Raw genomic sequence first — 20,899 nt, 5'->3', positions numbered from 1 at the left:
TTCCCTAATATGCAAAAAGTTCTTTATTTTTGTGTGAAATTTTAGTTTTTCTTGGCAAGTTGTACATATATTTGTTGTTCTTAACAAATTCAATAATTCTCAAAATCTCACCACAAGATGTTGTTAGACTTTGAATATGTCAAGACAAGGAGACAAAGCCACATGCAAAAGGATGGCCAAGTCCCAAACACTGCTTTTCAAAAGAGAATAGGCAAACTACAAGTTGAGTACGAAAGCTAAAGGATATCACCACTTGCAGTGTAAAAAAATCCACAACATGAAAGAGATGGCAGTTGAATATCCAAATGCCAAGGAATTAGTAGATGAGTGTGGATTGAATGAGTATATGGGAAAGTTTGGGGGGGAAATAGATTACAAGCAATACACATAATTTCTCATGACCTACAATCCCAATAGGCATAGTGGATCAATGAAAATAAACAACAACCATAGATAGAAATAGGTGAAGGTCTTAAAAGTGGTGCATGAAGCCTTGGGCCTACCACATTAGCATGAGAGATGACCAAAGAGAGATGTCTATGCAATGTAAGGGATGGGTGCACATAAGGTTTTTACTCATGATGGTGTCAACTTGGAAGGCATCCTAGATTCCTCAATTAAAATTCAAGCTAAATTAATACATGCTTTATTCTATGGAAACCGGTACAACTCCATGGTGAGTAGAATCCAAGTAGCAATGCTAGAAAGTATAGCTACTTGAGCAATAGACAACCAATATCTCAATTCCTACATCACAAAAATCATATGTGTGGTAGCAAAGGCATTGCGCTCCAAAGCACAAGAGTCCAAGAAATCAAGACCCATCTCAACAGCAACAAGTAAAGAGGCAAACAAAATCAAGGCAGCAACCAAAGTCGCTCTAGTAGGGTTCGGGGGTACTAATAGCCATTATATAAGAAGTCACTAAGGAATCAAGTCCATGACCAAAACTATCAGCATACGAACCTCTAGGAATGGCAATACAAGAGGTATCATCTACGCGTACTAAAACGTTGGAGCATTGACCCTCAAAAGAGCAAGAAGAATATGAAATTAGGAGATTGCAATTAGAGGTAGAGGAGATTACTAAAGGCTTGTAGCCACATGGCAGAAGTTCCAAACTAAGAAAGCACCTAGTAAAAGAGTTGCAACCAAAGATAAGCTCAATTGGAGAATAGGAAGCGACTCAATTAGAGTCCATAACAATTGATATTTAGGCTCAAGCCATGGTGTTGGATTGATTGCTCATGTTGAGGAGTAAGAGGTTTCAAGATCCACAATACCAAAGTCTAGACACCTAGCAACAGTAACGAAAGCCACAATGAATATCAGTCAATTTAAGGAAAGAAGAGGGAAAATTCATCATCAAGGTGTCAACTAAACAAGAGAAGGGCATGGCTAAAGAGGAGAAAGAACATGAAAAAATCAAAGAAGCCTCTAAAAGGGAAGATGAGGAATGAAGGCAAAAGTAATACGAGGAGGAGAAGTGCCTTAGAAAACAAGAGTAGGAAGACATAGCCCTAGTGATTAGAAGATCAATAGAGCAATCCTCAAGAGCAAAAGAGCTGCTCTAATGGGCCTTAACCTAGGAGGGTCTTTAGAGGCAAGCACCAATGTAACAAGACCTACATCTAGGCCACCAATCATCTTGAGCAAGGGCAAGGCTCCATTAGAAATGCCTCCCCCTTCACTTGTACCCACCACATTGCCCATCCTAGACCCACCATAGAAGACTTGGCTAGAAGCAGGCTAGAAAGTATGGTTTATCAAGTCGCTACACTAGTCCTTGCACTTTCATAGGCAAGATCAGAAGAAGCCACTACAACTGGTACTAAATTGTTGGCAATTACAAATGCAAAGTTTGGTTAGAAAGTTCCTAAAACACCAAGGGTGGAAGGGTCACCAGCTTCTTTACCTATGACTCAGTACCATGTTTTGAAGAGCTACTAAAAGAGCTAGAAGAGCAAAGGGATCAGGTAGATGAGGAGAGTAAGTTATCCTTAGCAGCTTTAGAGGAGGAAAAGAGAATCCATGCTACATATACTAATGACAAAAAATGAGAGAGATTTTCAATCTTAAGAGAAAACTAGCTACAGTAAAGAAAAGTATTGACAAGGAAAAATGATATGTCAGCATACATGAGCTTAAATAACAAACAATGTGTCTATGGCTCAAAAACACACCATTCATGGATGACAATGTCCATGAACCTTTGCATACCTTAGAGGCATGAATATCCCTATTCTAAGTCACAAAACTACTCTTCTTTCAACTGCGAACATCAATCTTGCATCAACAACAATAGAAGAGCAAGATACATCAATATAGTCCATAAAAAGCCTTGATTTGGGACAATTGAAAGCAATATTTAGACATAAAGTAGTGAGAGGTTGCTATATGAACATCAATAGATGACATAATACCCTCAACCCATAGTAATAAGAAACCTCATGCACCAATTCTCATCCACACAAAGGTTTTTATTCTCTATTCTCCTCTCTCTTTTTTAGCATAACACTCCCACTTGCTCATGCACACAAACAATATGCTTTTTCCTCTTTCTAGTTGTCCCTATTATCCTAGCTTGTTTGCACTAGTTCTACTTGCAAAATGCAGAGGGGGGGGGGGGGGGGGGGGGGGGGATGGGCTATTCCTCCTCTTAATCCTCACTATGTTCATGCTCATAATCATGTCTTAGTCCCCAAAACAATCCATTCTAATGTTCACTAAAGGCCTCCATTGACTCCTTTCTCTTATCTGAGGTGTAAAATCAAACTAAACTTCATGATAGAGGTGGTCACTGGGTATACGCATTTAGTATATAGGCAAGTCTAGTGTCATAGACAAATAGGTAAAATCCTTCATTGACAGTCTTCCTTAGAATTTTCAACCATTGTACATACATCCACATGACAACAGTCACTGCCACTGCCACTGCCACTACTATTGCTACTGCTACTACTAATAAAAGAAAAAAATTCTCTTTTACAAAATTGATATAATTGATGGTCTAGAGGCTTTGTACACCCTTGTGCTCCTACGAGCTTTTATGGTAATCTCTCTAGACATATATCGGATGAAAGATAGTGCATGTAAAAGGTATGTAACAACATGCTTAAGAGCTCTTTTTTCTCTATATACGCAATAGTCTTACACACATGATTTGCCTTAATTCACCACCCACATAGTCCGTTTGACCAACCACCACTATCCAAGAATATTTCAAGAAATGTCTATTTTTCCCAAATCCCTATAACTTGTCACTCAATGTATACCACTATCTTCATTTACTCTTTCCCACTTGATCCAATAGTCATGTCTACATAAGCCATCTCATAACCATTTGATCTTCAATGTTAAACCCCTTCCCGTGTCTAAATTGCAAGTTGTGGCAATGCCAAATGCCCATCATGGCTTCATCTCATTTGGGGGCCTTAGAATGTTTGGCACTTGAAGCATAGCCATGTGACTAAGAGATGGGGATTTGAGTGACTTCCAACATCTTTATGGACATTTTTAGACCCTCAAGTTTGAGCCAACAAACTCCATCTAGTCCTTTCTTCTTTGATTGATGACTCACTCCAAAGACCAACTTCATATCATGCAAGATACTCTTCTTAAAGCACATATTGTGGGGGTGGTGCTTTATAAGCTCCCATCTGAGTTTGACAATATGGCCAATGCCTTGAGAGCCTAAAAATTGATGGCTTCACTTAGTTTTCTTCACATGCATTCTATGTTGATAAAGTATGAATCTACCCTAAGACTACAAGGGAGATGTCATGTTTGTGCTTCAAAAGATTGAGCTTTTGTAGTACAAAGAGGGGTGGCAAGAAGAAGAAGAAGAAGAAGAAGAAGGTCAAGTGCTTCTTTTCTAGCAAGAAGGGGCATCTATAGAAGGATTGCAAAAGCTAGTGGCTTTTTAAGAGAAGAAGGGAAAGAAGGGCAAGGTTGACTTAGACTCTTCATCATCCTTGTTCTCCAACTCTAATTTTAATGGCATAGCTAAGGCTATGATGAACTAGGAGAATCGATTTTTTTCTAGCTCTAATGTAGCTATCATCTCTCATGAGTTTCCATTCTAGAGAGGAATTGTGAGGGGGTGGTGGTGGGACTTGACTCACCTATCTCTAGGTGTGGTAGACCCTAAAGGAGGCTTTCTACATGCATTCAATTAACAGCTTGTATCTTGAAGTTGGTATGATCTAGGCCCATGATGGGAGGTTTGGACAAAAATGTTTGCTCACAATTTGTTTGCACATGGGGAGACACTTTTGTGATGCAGTTGTAGGAGGGTGATCCATGGTCGCAATGTGCTTCTTCAAGCATTAGTGATAGGCATTGATTTTGTGTACATTGTATCTATGTCACTTTGAGGCCATGGAAACTACTCTTTCAAGATGCATTTAATATATGTACAAGAACATTGCTTCCAAACAGCATTCAATTATTTCCCTAGTCTCAATAGGACTTCAATAGCATGATGGATTTTTTAGAGATCAATTTAGCTTCTTTTACTTGTCTCGATGACTGCCCAAAGTTCATGGACAAGGATAATAGCTAGTGTAAATGGGGAGCAGATTGTGAATGTGAATGTGATTAATGTTTGAACTAGTATGAAAAGTTTTGTGAGATGGAGGGAAGTGAATAGCACCCTACCACGGCACAAAATGAATCACGAACCGGCTAGGTAGAGGCTGCAAGCACACTTGGTGGCCACTAAAACCTGCAAGAAACCTTTCTTCTTCACCAAGGACCATTTCTCCAAAACACACAAGGAAATGGCACCCAAGAAATGGATAGATGAAAACCATCCTCACCCTCTTCCTCTTTCTCACTCTCCATGAAATCTTGCAAAGGAGCACAAGAGAGAAAGAAACAGGAATAAGAAAGATGAGAGTTGTGCCAAAATGGAAGAGGAGGAAATGAAGCGTGAGAGGAGAAGATAAAGGAAGAGAGAGGGTGTAACCACCTCAACCTCCCACCTCCTCAAATCACCCGACAAGCCTCTTCCTTTTCTTTTCTTGATATATAAAATTGAATATGCATATATCTTGGCAAAGGTCTAAAGAGCCTTCAATCTGATAATAAGACAAAAGGTGTTGACCATTCTTTTCCTTTCATATTTTAATTGTGAGGCTTTGGACCCACACTTTTACATTGCTTCATATTTGTTTGTTTTTTTTTCCAAGAGGTACATTTGCAATGAGTCATTTTACAAAAAGTTGTTTCCATGTGAGCACATTTTGGTGCCTTTATTTGCACTAATTTCCTAGTCATCATTCCTCCCACGCTTAAGAGTGAAGCGTCCTCGTGAACAAATTAGAAAAGAACCATGATCAACACTTCAAAAATCTTCATCTTCATCTTTGACTTCGATCTTCATTTCTTTTCTTCATCATCGTTGAATTGTCATTGGATAAGGAAGGAAAATAATCACACAAAAATACACACGATTGGAACGGGGAGCCAAGGTTGAAAATCACACCAAATAAAACCACAAACAAAACCCAAAAGATAGGGCTCTTCAACATTTTTGCTTACAAGGATGGCATCGCACCTAAGATAGGTTGAAAGACAACCACACCATGAAGCACAATAGTAAACCCGAGAAAGATATCACATAGAAGCACACCCTTGCAAGTGATATGGAAATGAGGTACTCCACTTGGTTCTTGTTTTGAAGAGAAAAAGGAAAGTGGTCTTATTATGAATGAAAGAAAAAAAAATGATAAAAATGAGATTTATAGGAATTTTTGTGTGTATCAAGGATGGTACTAAAAAGAAGAGAGAGAATTGGAGATAAGAAGAATAAGCACATGAACTGGCTAAAAAGGATTTTCTTTTTCACTTATTTTATTGTACATGCTATGAAGATAAGGAAGAAATGGACGATGCATGCTATTGCAGAAGAACGAACTGTCAATCCTTGCTCGCAAAAGATAGAGGATTAAAGCATGACGCCATCTACATCAACGCAGCAGACGATTTGCAAACTGGACGATCATGTTTCCTAGGGAGTAATACCCGCAAACATCACAGGCGTCACCACTGGCAAGGCAGGTGATTACGCACTCTTGCAAGATCTTGGCAGTCTCAATGGCTACCCATGGATGATGGGGCTTTGACAGAAGAATCAAGGTGGATTATCTTAGAGGGAGCACCAATGTCAAATGAATGAGGTACGTCAAATAGTAGTTGTTCTACACTTCAAAAATGGCTTTCCAAATGAATATTCCATGCCATAAACTGATTTGAAATTGTTATGAGAGCATGACTGCCAATTATCTTGGATTTGTGAAGGTGTAGGCTGCCTAAGTGGGATGAAATTGTGATGTTTATGTCTCCTCCACAGAGAAAAATAGGTTGAAAGGTTTAGGTATAATGACAATGGAGGGAAACGTGATGCTTGATACAGTATGTGTATACAGACGCACAGAGACCGGGGGCGCACGGGAAAGGTAGGCTTGGAAGAGAATGGTATAGGCAATGGTAGCAAAAAAGCACAAAATTATCGATAGATTTAGAGGATTTGGCATGGTACACAGAATGGGCACATTGCGTTTTCTTGCAAGCTCCATAGCCACCTCTTTTCCCGGCCAGTGCACCAAAATCAATAGCACCCTGTCCCACGGCACAAAATGAATCACGAATCGGCTAGGTAGAGGCTGCAAGCACACTTGTTGGCCACAAAAACCTGTAATAAACCTTTCTTCTTCACCAAGAACCATTGCTCCAAAACACACAAGGAAATGGCACACAAGAAATGGATAGATGAAAACCATCCTCACCCTCTTCCTCTTCCTCGCTCTCCATGAAATCTTGCAAAGGAGCACAAGAGAGAAAGAAACAAAAATAAGAAAGATGAGAGTTGTGCCAAAATGGGAGAGGAGGAAATGAAGCGTGAGAGGAGAAGATAAAGGAAGAGAGAGGGTGTAACCACCTCAACCTCCCACCTCCTCAAATCACCCGACAAGCCTCTTCCTTTTCTTTTCTTGATATATAAAATTGAATTTGCATACATCTTGGCTAAGGTCTAAAGACCCTTCAATTTGACAATAAGACAAAAGGTGTTGACCATTCTTTTCCTTTCATATTTTAAATTGTGAGCCTTTGGACCCACACTTTTACATTGCTTAATATTTGAAATTTTTTTGCCAAGAGGTGCATTTGCAATGGGTCATTTTACAAACAGATATTTCCATGTGAGCACATTTTGGTGCCTTTATTTGCACTAATTTCCCGGTCCATCAGGAAGTGGATAGCAATAGGGTCCCATGTGGACGATACAAGGAGAGAAGAAAATGACTAAATCTTTGTAAGGCTTCAATCTCAGGACCATCAAGGATCTCCAATTCATCTCCGGGATACGTTGTAGCAAAGGCATAAGATGATTCACTTTATATGCAAAGTTACTTAATGGGTAGGTTTATATAGAAAAGAGGAAAGAGAGAGCATAACATTCTTTTCCAAATTTTAACTTGCTTATTTTCCTAAAACGAGTAACCTAATTTGAATTTTTATATCATGCACCCAAAGAGCAATCGTATTTTTCACTAATTTCTATTTTCTCAAAAGCAAATTGTATTTTCACACTTCGAGTCTTTCTTTTCAAAACCTCTCAATATTTTAACTCCATGAAAATGGTATTCCTATATGATTATTGTAAAATTAGTCTACGGACCTCTTGCTATCAGAAAAGTGTACTATAAAATTATATATTAGTTATTTTATAAGACAAACATGCCTACACAAATACTTTTTCTTGGTTTCAATTTTAACGTTGTCAAAGGGGTTTTTGTTGAAAGGTCATATCCACCGGGGATTAGAGGTAGAAGGAAGTAGAGATAGGAGATGGAAGAGAAGATAAAGAATACACAAGAGGTAAACACAATAATGACAAAGCATAATGAATCAAATCAATATGTATTAGCACAACCTGAAATCCTTTGTCTGGTACTACTCAAAAGCAATCTCCAAGCATTAGATCTCCTGTAGCTCCCTCGTAGACCAAAAACATGCATAAAAGATAACAGCTCCCTCTCTGCTGCTTGGAACTCAAATTTGATGGCTCTGTTGGCTCTCAAAAGGGGGGCAAAACTCCAAGACACATGATCCAGGATCTTCCAGTTCACTCCTTCTTCTTCTTCTAGTTCAAAATGCAGTTTTCAATCTATCAACAGCGATCGCAACCTGCGCGATTTTGCCCATCTGTCTTTTTTATAAAAAATCCCAAAAACAAACTGAAAAAGCAACTTTCTTTTTGCATGCCATCCTAATATAGAAGCTTTTCTAACTCTTTCATATTTTTACAATAAATAATATAAAAAATATGCTAAAATTATCCAAATTTCTAGTATTTTTGGATAATCCATGCCACGAACACTAGCACTAATGACTTAGATGTCATTGACTCTCTTGATCAATAAGGAAGTCGGATGATGATGCACTCCATAGTTTTTCACACCGTGTCCACATAGTGGCACGACATCCACCCCCTCTAAACCTACACATCCTCTGATATATGCCATTGATGCACCACCCGGGTCAAACACCCATAGCATCAACTTGTTGCTCATCATGCATATAAGAAAGCATCCCCCTGGATCATAGATCAAAATACTTGGCATTTGTACAACTCTTGAGCCATACGTAGTACCCCCTCTAGGGTTATAAAGCCTTGGGTGCGCATCATACACTAGAGGTTGTTGAATCTCCATAAACATGCTATCAATGCACCCATCAATAAATACATAGCAACATGCTTGCTCTTTCAAAGTCCATCGCATGGGAAGTTGCTTCTGATAACCTATTTGCTCCACATCCAACATAAACTGAGCCTCACTTGCATTCAACACATTCTCACCATCACTGAAAATAGTGAAACAGTCCATATCTTGAAGCATCTTAGAATTGCCAATCAAGGCCTTTGACAAAGCATCCGAAACATTTTCTAGTTGTAAAGCATTACATCTAACATCTTGTAAATGCATATCCTCGAGCTCATGAACTGTTTCAGAAACGATAACTTTATCATCCTGCAAATCATGTGCATCCAACAAGTCACCAATCTCCATTTGAGTCCCTGCATCAAGTAAAACATTATCTTCACAAACCTCTTCAAATGCATTAAGAAAATATATAGGTGCAATGGCTGAATCTTCTAGTACAAGATCTTCCAAGGCATTTGTGGTTGTCTCAATATCAGACTGCAGCTATCATGTTTTCGCTCCTGACTAACCTCTTCCATAACATGCTCAGGAGGTGGCTAATTTGCAGCTTTAGGCAAATCCACACTTCTTCTTGTCACTTCCTTAGATATCCCTACATTATCTTCATCTCTCTTCTGTTTCTCTTCCACAAGTACATCTCTATTTTGCCCTTTTGCTAAATATACATCCACTAAAAATGCATCTTTCAGTGATTCCCAACTAGTTATGTCACGAATGTCTTGCCCTATATGAGACATTTCACAATCAGTAACCTTTCTCTTTTCAGCTACATGTAAAGCATGTGTCCATGTTTTAGCCTTTGGACCAACCACCACTTGGTCATGCATTCTATCCAAGTGTAGACCAAAAGTAGAAGCATGTACCACTGCATAAGCATTTCGAACAACCAAGTCTTCCAATAACTTCTGCATACCTCCCTTTCCAAAATTCAAAGCAAGAGGCAATCCCGTTTCTTGTGCTTGGATTTTTCCATCTTTCCAAAAGATGAGCTATCGTGCCAAGGCCTCCTGATAGGTAGCACAATCCTTTCTCTCATGCTGCAAACTATCACACCACATACATCTTTTTCCTAGCCTAGGGGCGGCTGCCCGTCCCCTATGCTCTTGTCCTTTTTCATCCAATAGCAAACCTTCAATTGAAGATCCCGCATGCCTTTGACCAATTCATCTAAGATATATTCCCTAACAAAGGGAACAATAGCAGGTACAGTCATAGGGTTAGCCACAAAAGTAGGTGGCTTATTGGATACATTAGCTGTCTTGCCCGTAACAGTGGGCAAGCTAGAGGTATGCAATCTTTCTCTCCTTCTATGTTTTTTCACAAGTGCAGTAATAGCTTCCTTGACATGTCTCCACTCTATTTTCAAACGTGTCTCTGTAGTCTAATCTTCAAGCAAATCATCAAGCTTCTCTTGAAGCTTAGGATCAGCTGCCTGTAGAAACAATTGAATTTTCTGACTTGCAAGAGCTTGCTATTCTGCAAGATCCAACTACTCAAATTGACTTTTAAATTCTCTTAACAATTCTGTAGCCACAAGACCCTTATTGGGTTGTAAAACCCACTCTTGAAAATTCTTGCGCGTAATCATTAGACTTTTGACTTTCTTCGGCAATTCTAAATGGCCCATTCCTTAATCCAGCTACCCGTAAGTTAGGTACTAAGGCAAAGTAAATTGAAAATATATTGATGGCCACCCGGCTCTCATCTTTCAGTCCAAATAACTATCCTTATCCCAACCCTTAGCTCATGGGCCTCCTTTAGGCTAGAGAGTTGCAAATTGCTTTGGAAAGTCTCGTTTGTGGAAGGCTTTACTGTCATTAAAATAAACATTCGCATAGGATGGCTTCGCTTGCCTTCTTTTTCACAGGCTACCTTAAAGCTCTCTGTTTGTTAGTTTTGCCGATTTTGTTTCTTTACGAAAAGAAAAATAAGCTGAAGCAACAAATGTAATGAATCTCGCAAGTAATCTTCAATGTAAAATTCTTCCTTGAGTGTCTTCTTGAAAGCTAACCAATCAGCATCTTGCATGTATAATTCAATGATTCGCACTTTTAGTTCATGTATAGTAACACGTACAAAATATCGACTCCATGCAGGTTGATCCACTCCAAAGAATTCCATCTTTTGAGCATAGATATGTACATATGCAAATACATTCCTGCCATTGAATAACTTCACCTCACACTCAACTGCTTGCAAAGAATTCATCACAATACTTTTTGTTTGAGTAGAAGCTTGCATCACCTGTTGTTGTTGTTGTTGTACCTGCATAAGTATATTCATATTTTGCACCAACTGTTGCAAAACACCATTGGAGATTGTGTTTGAAGGTTCTCCCATCTTACCTTTCCTTCTTCTGACAACCTTTCATGTTGGGTTCACCAATGTCAGAGGGGTTTTTGTCAAAAGGTCATATCCACCGAGGTAGAGATAGGAGATGGAAGAGAAGATGAAGAATACACAAGAAGTAAACACAATAATGACAAAGCACAATGAATCAAATCAATATGTATTAACAAAACCTGAAATCCTTTGTCTGGCACTACTCAGCAGCAATCTCCAGGCATTAGATCTCCTGTAGCTCCCTCGTAGACAAAAAATGTGCATAAAAAATAACAACTCCCTCTCTGCTACTTGAAACCCAAATCTGTTGGCTCCGTTGGCTCTGAAGGGGGGGTAAAACCTCAAGACACCTGCTCCAGGATCTCCCAGTTCACTCCTTCTTCTTCTTCTAGTAGTTCAAAGTGCAGTTTTCAACCTGTCAACAACGATCACGACCCGTGTGATTTCACCCATCTATCTTTTTTATGAAAAATCCCAAAAATTGGCTGAAAAAGCAACTTGCTTTTTGCATGCCATCCTAATCTAGAAGCTTTTCTAACTTTTTTAGATTTTTACAATAAATAATATAAAAAATAAGCTAAAATTATCCAAAAATCTAGTTTTTTAGATAATCCATGCCATGGACACTAGCACTAATGACTCAGATGTCATTGACTCTCTTGATCAATAAGGAAGTCAGATAATGATGCACTCTAGAGTTTTTCAGACCGTGTCCGCATAGTGGCATGATAACATCCCATTTTTATTTTTTTATTTTTCCCATATTTTAGATGTTTATATAAATACTATTATTTGCACTAGTTTTTAGTAATGTGCAAATCTTAAATATTTCATTTTGTCGATGGAAACATAAGTTTGGCAATGCTTGCATGTAATTTAAACAGCTCATAATTCATGACATTTTATTAATAAAGAGTTACATAATGGGATGACATACACAAGAAGACTAGGCAAGCAAGTGTAGCCTAGCCTAGGTTATGCTAGGCTAGGCTTGTGCTTATACTAACACTAGAATATGCTATGATAGGCATGGCTTATGCTTCATCTTGGGCTTGGGATATGCTAGGATATGGACTTACAAGACTAGGACATGTTATGCTAGGCTACACTATACGATGCTAGACTAGCCTATGCTATGCTAGGCAATCTATTATGGTTAGCTTATGTTTAGGTTATATACTCATGTCATCATTGATTTTGATGTGCTATACATAGATGTCATCACAATCATCATCCTAGAATTCTACTCATGAAGAGATGATGGCAAAGGTGTATGCTTTCATTTGGCACCCCCTCATTATTGAAGAGATGTTTGAGCATATGTCCACTCTTAGGCCATCTGTCATCATAGAGTGCTACAGTGCCTCCATTGATTACATCTCAACCATCTCGATCGTAGCTAGCTACAAGGACTCCTCATGTCATACATTGACCATCTTGATTGTAGAAACTACAAATGGCTAAATAGACTCTTCTGATAGGTTATTGTACAACACAAACTCCATTGCCCATAGGTCTAGCACCTCCTACAAGGTTATCTCATATATAGAAACTGATTAAATGTTGGACCCCTCCTTGAATATTGCATAATGGATGACGGCCATGCAAACATTAGATTCTATAACTGAGCAATGCTTTCTCAAGCAGTTAAATAACCTCTTAATTTCATGTTAAACATGTTGATTATCATGTATGAACTTCACCATTAAGAACTCTGAGGAGCACACTAGCCTACCACATGGTCAATACACCCCATGTTTCTAGCACGATGCATGTAGCACTTGTAGCACCAACCCACCAATATGAAAAGGAGGGATACATAGCCACATATGGCCATTATGTTGCTCACACCACTCATATGTGGCATAGACTAGCTAGAGCTATGGGGACCATAATGGTATTCAACAACTACTCGTATATGGGCAAGAGATGTGGCATGCTCTGAGCACTCATGTGGCACTTAGTCACATAGCATGGTGGCTTGCCATGGTCAATGTGGCTAACTTGATAGATTTAGGGCATGCATGACTTAGTTGGTAAGCATCATGTGAGTGATAGTGGAAATGTTTATAAGCACTCACTATGGAAATGTTTATAAGCATTTGAAGGCTATTAGCTTAGAAGAGAAGCCCAATTTGGTAGCTAGAGAAGAGATTGTGATTATTAAAGCAAGAAACTGAATGCTATTAGCTTAGAAGAGATAGCCCAATTTGGCAGCTAGAGAAGAGATTGTGATCATTAAAACAAGATTCAGCTCTTTAATAGGATCATTTTGCAAAAGAGGAGAAAGCATGGATTAAAAGAATGTTCTTGTTGCAAGAGTATGAAAGACTCGGCTTTTTATTATAACCTTGGGAAATGTGAAAGAGGGGATCATCATAGATAGTGGAAGTCTACTCCTCTTTAATGGATGATGATTGTTGCATGAGAGATAAGAGGACTTGAAGATAACGTGAATATATAATGTATGTGACATCATCATTGATAGCAGAAGGAGCAAGAATTACAACAATAAGCACTATTCAATTGTAGATCAAAAGGAGAAGTAAAGCATCATCCTTATGCAACTAATAGCTACCTATATTAGAGAGACCAAACAACTAGGGTATGAAGTTCTTTGTTTGAGTAAATTGAACATGTGTAGATCTCAAGGGATGCCATTGTTGTAGTGTTGGGAAGACCTTTCCCTTTTTTTGATTGGAAGAAGGATAATAGTTGATTGTAGAAAATACTATAGTGGCAAAAGCAAAAAAAGAAGCAACAAAAACTTAATGAGGCCTTATCGTTGTAAGTCAAAAACAAGAAAAAGGAAGCAACCAATCTAATGATTCCCCCTATAGCAAGAAGTACCTAGAGTAGAACTTCAAGAGCAAGAATATCAAGGACATGAAGGAATTAGATATTATTCTTCAGAAGAAATTTGTTCAAAGAATGAAACATAGATTGAAAGAAACAAAGGTTACCTTCTACACAAATTCTAAGAGTTTTCACCCCTATTGTGCATGTCCTTTGTGCTTTCTTTTAAAGAAGTCAAACATTATCCAAAGTCACAATTTACCATGAAGCTCAATGTGCCCCTCTTGAGGCTCCATGATGCATGTAATAATGAAGGTTTAATTAGGAATATTTTTCTAAATTTTTTATGAGCTTAATAATTTCTAAGTTTTATGAATCATGAAAATAATATATTCACATTATGAATTTCAAAAATCTTAAAACTATAGAGAAAACAAGGTATTGTGTTGTAAGCAAAAAAAATACATCAAAGGTCAGTTTTCTATAGAATCTTGGTCTATATCTTTGAGTGGTGGCTCTAAACATTGCACTTTAAGTCATAATATGAATTGTCTAATAATTGGACAAACATTTTTTCTAGGAGGCATGTCACACAAGAACCAAGTGCTATTTTGGACAATAACATCAAACTAAGGATTGCATAATAACCATCCAATTTCTTGAATTTTACACATCTTCCAAAGAAATAGGCTCATCCTCATCTTGCAAAATAGAAACATCTAGTGCATAACAATTTGATGTACAAGATGCACCATGAGAGCCCGAATGAGTACAAGTAGACAAAGGTGTATCCAATTGATTGTCTTATAACATATGCACTAGCGATTTTGACATAGTTTTGGACTTCTCAATCTCTATTCTCTCATCAACGATGCATCATTCATTTTTACATTAGAAATAGGTTAAATGGATTAAATAAAAGTATGTGAACTCAAAAACTCTCTCATTTCATGCTACATTTGACTGTCTGCCACACTGAAAAGTGGCAACAAAGTGTTGTGCATGTCCTATTAGCATAGATATATCTCCTTGGCACATGAAAGCAAAAGTTGCATAGCATCTTCCACAAATATATGATGATTGATGATAATGTGCCTAATTTATGGATGATATAATTTGTAATCTTTGTGTTTAGAACTATGATCAACAAACGTACATTTCACATCCTTCTCATCTAGTTTTTTGCAATGTTACAAAAGTAGTAATGCATAAGGTAATAAACCAACAATATGCAACTAAGAAATAGAAAGTTGTTTGCCATCCCACTCCTCAAATGATATATTGTAATGCTTGGGGCAATCTGTTCACCCATAAATATAAACTATTTGAAGCAAAAAGAGGGAAGTTCAAGCTTATTTTTCAAAGGATACACACATGTCTGCCTAGATTAATCATTAATAAAAGTCACAAAGTATAAGTCATTGCCAAAAGATGGTGTCTACATTAAACCATAAACATAATGTATAAGCAATAGTTTATGAGAGGAGCTCTCATGAAATGATATTTGGAAAGGAAGCATGCTACAATTTAACCAATATGTATCCCTCAAAAATACTTTTACAAGACCCTCAAGGGTAGGCAATGACGAACCCCATGTCAAGTTTCTATAGGGGTAGCAAACTAACAAGCTTCAAATGACCAAAATGCGTATGTCAAAGTTTTGCATATAAAACAACCCATGAATTTACAAGCATACATGCCATATCTTCCACACATTTTCCATAATTATTAAGCTTGTACAATCAATAATATAGTGCACTAGATGCAATATTGTATCACCACAAGAGAGATCATGGAATATTGCATCTATCATTTGATAGTCAAGCCAACCTTAGAAAGTGCAAAAACTTATAGCAAATTTGTTTCTATTTGTGGGTATATAAAGTATCCAAAAGTGTGAAAGCACTACCATTAGTAATAATTCACACAAATTTACCAATACCTTCAATAAGATCAAAGATGTAATTGGCACATGTGATAGTACTACCCTTAGAGGTATACTCAAGAAAAGTGAACAAAATACTTTGCAAAGTAATATTTTTGGTGGCACCTTTGTGATAGTACCACACTTAGAGGTATATTTAGAAAAAGTGAAGAGATTACGTTGCAAAGTAATGGTTTCGGTAGCACGGGATCTAGAGCATGGTAGAGGCAGAAGCTATGGAGGTTGGAAAGTAGAGAGAAAACTCATGATGATAGAGACAAAGACATTGTTTGTTACACAAGTGAATTAAGTTCCAAGTTGGAAGCTTGGACTCATAAACACAATCTTGTGTATGACTGACAATGACAAGACACTTAATTGAAAGTACAAAGCATCATGACATTGTATTCATTCTATATGAAAAGTGGTAGTCAAGTACAATGCTTTATAGTTGTTGGATGGGTAGCAATCTTCCCTCTCTGTGCATATGGGATTGATGTAGCCTACATGTCCTAAGCCCAGACTGCCTCATACAAAGAGGCTACATTAGGTGTGATTGCAAATATCTCAACACCCCTCCTCAATCACAACCAGAAAGTACAAAGTGTGTAGAGGATTTAGTGAAAGTAATACCTGCTAAGTGTGGGCACACCATAAACATGGCAAAACACCAGAGGTTGTCGCAAAAAAGGCTAAGTGTGGGTACCACAAACATGATGGTCATCCAGAGGCTATAACAGGGGCCTTACAGAGGCTGTAGTACAAGGCTACATGAGGAGTTTACAAACTTATGATAAAGACATTTGGGCTGGGCAATACAAGGCTAAAAAAATTAGTAAAAAATAGGATCAAGGACTGGCAAGCCCTTGCAGTTTTCAGCATTACTTTTGACATGAATCTTCAATTCATTGTAGGTCTTCTTGTCTAGCTTCCTGTACTTGTACTTGACTTTGTTTGCCACTTCAAGGTCTTCATGATTTTTCTACTTCTTCTTCTTATTCTTGTTCTTTTGGTCCTCTTGATCTGCTTCTTCATTGACTTTTCTTACAATAGTTGCATCTGTATTTATGTCCATGTCCCCCTCAAGCAAAGGTATCATTGTCTTTGAGGTAGCGGAAATGACTTCAAACTTTTGCACTATCTTCAAGGTAGGAGGCATTTCTACAAATAACGATAGCACTTGAATGCTCTCAACTCCATCATTCTCTACAAGTAAGACAAACAAGTCTTCCATATAGTGTTGATAAGAAACATGAGTCATGCTACTCTTTATGAAGTGTATCTTCATGAAAAAATTCATGTTTGTTATTGAAAAAACAGCTCCAAATCTCTGATTTTTTGACTAGCAAAAGAGTTGAAACTTAATGTGTCAAAAGACACAAGAGATACCAGTGCCAAAAAACACTATGTAAGTATCAAGAGATACTAGCAAGTTTAAACTTTTGATGTTTGATGTTGATGTTGACTCTTTGCTTGGCTCAAGTAGCTTGATTTCTTTCTTATCTTGCTGATTTGAATGGGGCAGTGAAATAGATCAGAGTGACAAAACCTTCCAATGGAGTGAGAAGAGTGAGATGGAAGAGGACCTTGATGATGATATTTCATTGAATATTCCAAGTCTTCCAAAAACTCCACAAATATCTTTACCTTGATGTTTATCATCACTGAGTAAGTCAATGAATCAGAGTGGTAATGTCTTAGTCCAAGTGATAAAAGAGAGAAAATGAAGAAAATGATGAGTTTTTTAAGAGCTTGAGTTCAAAAGCTATGGATGACTATTAGGGTTTGAGGTGCAGGCAACTGATTTTTCTGATGATTCAGCAGCTACAGTGGATCATTTCGTTGCATATTTGATGGAGATGAAGCTTAGGAGTCTTTCTTCAAATGCCCTATGCCTAGAGGCGCAATCGTAGTGTGCAGACAGAGATCAAGCTATACGAACTGATACAGGCGTAGAATTTCGAGCGACCACAAATTTTTGTAATGCCGCACCATACGATGACCAATGTCATGGTTGTTGGTATTGGGATGAAGTGCCTTGACAAGAGGAATGATCCTCTAAAAGAGAGCAAGAGGAGATATGTTTTGTATTGGGAGATCCAAGGACTCCAATCAGGGTATGTCATGCAGGTCATAGATTTAGGCTATGGCAGTGAGACTAAGAGTTTGAGCAATGCTGGAGCTATTGGCTACCGATGTTAGGCACTGAGGTACCATAGAGAAGCTTTATGAGTAGGAGAAGAAGTTCATAGAAGGAATCATAATGAGATATGACTTGTGGAGAGAGATCCAAGAGTTAAAAGTAGAGAGGTTATAGTCTAGCTATGGCTGCCAAGGAAGGTCAAGTAGAGATGAAGGTGAGAAATGGAACCAAGAGCTGGACGTGACCTGAGGTTAAGAGGGACTGAGAGAGCAGACAAGGGAGTTATGCCATGCCCAACTAGGCTCTGATACCATGTTGAGAAACATGGGATCTAGAGCATGGCAGAGGCAGAAGCTATGGAGGTTGGAAAGTAGAGAGAAAACTCATGATGATAGAGACAAAGACATTGTTTGTTACACAAGTGAATTAGGTTCCAAGATGGAAGCTTGGACTCACAAACACAATCTTGTGTATGATTGACAATGACAAGACACTTAACTGAAAGTACAAAGCATCATGACATTGTATTCATTCTATATGAAAAGTGGTAGTCAAGTACAATGCTTTATAGTTGTTAGATGGGTAGCAATATTTCCTCTCTGTGCATATGGGATTACTGCAGCCTGCATGTCCTAAGCCTAGACTGCCTCATACAAAGAGGCCACATTAGGTGTGATTGCAAATATCTCAACACCACACATCCAAATCCTCAATAGACATGCAAGAATCATGTAGCAATGCATTGCTCACTTAATGCCCTCTTTATCCTATGTAACATTTACAAATTTTGAAATAAAAAGAGAGGTATATGCACTAGCCATACTACTCTCTTTTCTGTTGCCCTCTTTCCTAGCTAATTTAGGATAGTCCTTAATGACATGATCGATTACCTTACAATACCTTCTTCATCCAATGACATTATCTCTTACCTTACAATACCTTCTTCATCTAAATAGAAATTGCAAAATTTTGTGTGCTAGTAGAAAAATTTTGTGTGCTAGTAGAAAATGCTGCTTTTTATTTACATCTTTGACTAGACACAAAATCTTAATTCATAACATGCACAATGGACTTGTTTTATTGAGATTGTTATTGTTGCAGCGAAACCAAAATAAACTCCTAAAATGACAAAGCATTTAATCATCAAATGAATAGTTTACACAAAGTTCTAATAAGAAAAAAAAATACCAATGAGAATTTACAAACTAAACTATTTGGAAAAATCTTACTTGTGGAAATTAGTTGCTCTTTAAGATCATTGATCTTTGTCAAATTATTTTTCATAGAGTCACCTTCATACATATGTTCATTCTTTAATTACTTAAGCAAGGAATATAAGCCTCATTTCTTCCTTGATATAATGTGCACCTCAAGGTACATTAACATATAATGAAATCAAGGCACCAGCCTCCACATCTTTGCCATCCTAAAAAATTTTCTCAATGGTAGAGGTGGTGGTGCTTGAGGTATATTAACATATAGTTCAATCAAGGCATGACTTTGCAACTTTGCCACAGTGAATTTGCTCAACAATAGGTGGTGGTGCTTTAGCATTAACTAATACAAAACTCAAACTTGCAAAATACTCAACATCACTCATTCAGTTGCACTTGTAGCTCCCATAATGAGAGAGAGAGAGAGAGAGAGAGAGAGAGAGAGAGAGAGAGAGAGAGAGAGAGAGAGAGAGAGAGAGAGAGAGAGAGAGAGAGAGAGAGAGAGAAGGAGGACGAGGAGAGACGGGTGTAGATCAATTGGTTTAGTTGAATGGATGGTGACCATAAGGTATTGGATTCATCTCCTACATAGAGAAGAAGAAGAAGCCTCACGAGCTCTGCAAGTCCACAAATCACACAAGCATGCAAGGTGCCATGCATATCTCAAATCTCCATGAAGGTTGTAAAAGCTAGATATGCTCTTGATTTGAAATCCTTAATGTTATTGTTAGCTTGTTTTAACATGCAAAAAAGGTTCTCTACTTCACAAGTGCATATTTATTTGCTTTATGAGGTGCAAGTCTATTGCAATATGTTTTTTGTTGTAAATTCACTATCACAATGTGTGTTTATTGTACATGTTGTGAGTGCTTTAAGTTTTACATGTATGTTTTTGTTGTATGGTTATTGCATGATGTGTCTACCTACATGATTCATGATATGACATGTGCCAAGTGTTTGTTGCTTTGTGCTCTACGAATGTGGAGAGTGCGTGATGTGTGATATGACTGCTAGTGGGTGGTTCCAATAACCAAATATTTATAGGTGATTTTGAGAGATTAATTCGCTTAAAATATATATGTTTGTTATAGATTAATGCATGATGTGTTTGCATATAGCAATCATGACACAATACCTAATCTTTGTTGGTTACTTTATATATTGTGCTAGATATACTCAATGCTCCACCCTTGAAATGTGCAATCAATGATCCATGGTTCTCAAAGTTGCAAGGCCCCCCATTATGAGGAGAAGGCATGTGTGAGCTCAATCATTTGGGTTCTGACTTGTAAGTTAGATGAGAGGTGACTTTTTGTTAGTTTAACCTTTGGGTTAGATAGAGTAGTTAAGCTAGTAGCAAGGCACACAACATCCAATTGTGAGGCGTGGAAGTATCTCAACGATAAAGGGAATATTCCTTATTCCTTGATTGACTAGCAAAGATTCATAATATGTCCATCAAGCCAACCTAACCACCTTTATAGGCTATAAAAAGGAGGCCTTCCTAGAACCATCATTATCTTTCTTTTACCTAGTCAAAGTTCTTTTAGTTAGCCTTAAGCTCATCACCTATCACTTGTCTAGATTGCCATCTAAGCTTCATATAGTGAAAGCACAAGGGTGGACATAGCCATATTTGTATCAAATTTTAAGGAGTTATCGAAAATGTTATTCTTCTCTTATTCGCTATGTACTCTCTATTTCTTGCTTAGATTTTGTATGATGTGTTGCATAAAATTTTACACTG

This window comes from Lygodium microphyllum, chromosome 28 (genome assembly GCF_053477565.2).
Source record: "Lygodium microphyllum isolate KBCC chromosome 28, Lygodium_microphyllum_v1.1.10, whole genome shotgun sequence".
Taxonomy (NCBI): Eukaryota; Viridiplantae; Streptophyta; class Polypodiopsida; order Schizaeales; family Lygodiaceae; genus Lygodium; species Lygodium microphyllum.
Note: the sequence above shows the minus strand (reverse complement) of the source record.